Source organism: Pinus tabuliformis, chromosome 9 (assembly GCF_031772625.1).
Source record: "Pinus tabuliformis cultivar Carrire ecotype Pingquan chromosome 9, CPIR1, whole genome shotgun sequence".
In the NCBI taxonomy this organism is placed as follows: Eukaryota; Viridiplantae; Streptophyta; class Pinopsida; order Pinales; family Pinaceae; genus Pinus; species Pinus tabuliformis.
The window spans coordinates 339,810,452-339,811,784 of NC_142307.1; the positions used below are offsets into that span (position 1 = coordinate 339,810,452).

The 1,333-nt window shown below is 47.2% G+C and overlaps 1 pseudogene; it reads right to left on the bottom strand.

Moving 5' to 3' along the window:
* The window catches only part of LOC149148605 (putative acetyltransferase At3g50280), a 52,084-nt pseudogene extending 51,395 nt beyond the window's left edge, over positions 1-689 (bottom strand).
* Between the last annotated feature and the right edge of the window lie 644 nt (positions 690-1,333).

Below are 1,333 nucleotides of genomic sequence, written 5' to 3' on the forward strand. Positions count from 1 at the left end.
GAATATGGTTATTGGGGTGTGGTGGATATGTGTGGCGCACCTAAAGAAAAATTTAGTAGTCCAGCCTTCTCCTCTCCGCACAACCACTTCCGCGGGTCTAGCTCTGTAAACCCTGCCGTAAAATTCTGCTTGGGCTTCTATGAGGTTCCTTGTCTCTAGGTGAGGGAACTTCTCGTGGCAAGCAGAGGTCCCAATCTTCAATATTTTAGGCTTGGCATGCGCCCCCAGGTAGTGTGCCCTCAAATATAATGTTATTATGGAAGGAGCGGGGTCTGGAGCAAGCTCTTGGTCTCATCCAGGTCCTTGGGCACTTTCGCTTTCCCTTTTCATGGGGGGACATAGGTGTGCAATTTTGTTGCAGAGCAAACAAGCTGAGTGTCCTCCTCCACGCCTTCATCCTCCTCCTCTAAGATGATAAGATCCTCTAGATGTTCTTCTTCTTCATCTGTCTCTATGATGATGGCTTTCCCCTTCTCCTCCAGTGACAGTTTGGTGCACAGCGGGTTCCGCAGGGACACATGTATGGGAACCATTACTTGTTTGTCTTTCTTGGGTCTTGGCATGCATGGTGATTTCAAGATTTCTGCCATAATCCTGGCTCCTTTCAGAGCATCTCCCACAGCTAGGGCCTGCGCAGCCTCTCCGACAGTCATTTCGGTTATCTCCATAACATCCTCAGTTGTTGCCATCGTATTGGTCCAGAAATCTAGCACTCTTGAACTCAGGGGCTCAATCAACGTTCGACTCACAACAATTAGGGCTCTGCTCAATCGTTCAATTCACAAATGACCAAGTGTTGTTTGGTGGGCAACCCTTTGTATTTTTGTATTTTTTAATTTGAATTCGACTTCTCCCCCCAAATCCGGTTCATTAATGCTTCCTTGGCAATAGATTTTCCAAATCTTGCCCATAACTTGCATCTTAAATACCTACCGCCCGCTCCATTTGGCCTTATGTCGAGCATCCCATCATGAATAGTGACTTCAACAGTCACTTTTTGGCCAACCCGTGTGGCAGCACAGCCCCCCATGCTCAATCATGGACCTTGTGATTCCTTGCTTTTGCATGCATCTCTAAAATCGTGCAGCTCCCGAGAAGAATAGTTTATAGTCCTGCACTCCCTTTCAACTGCCTGGAGTGCTAAGGCTATTCCTTCCTCCGCTAGTCAAGTGGCCAACCCCTTATGTGCAGTTTCCTCCGATCATCCAACATTATTTCTAGGAAGTATCTATCTTTTACCATTACGGCCGTGTCGCGCACCTTATCCTCTGCAGTGCATCACCCTGGTCAATTCTATTAGTAATATGCAGTCCAAGCCAAGGCATTAGATTGA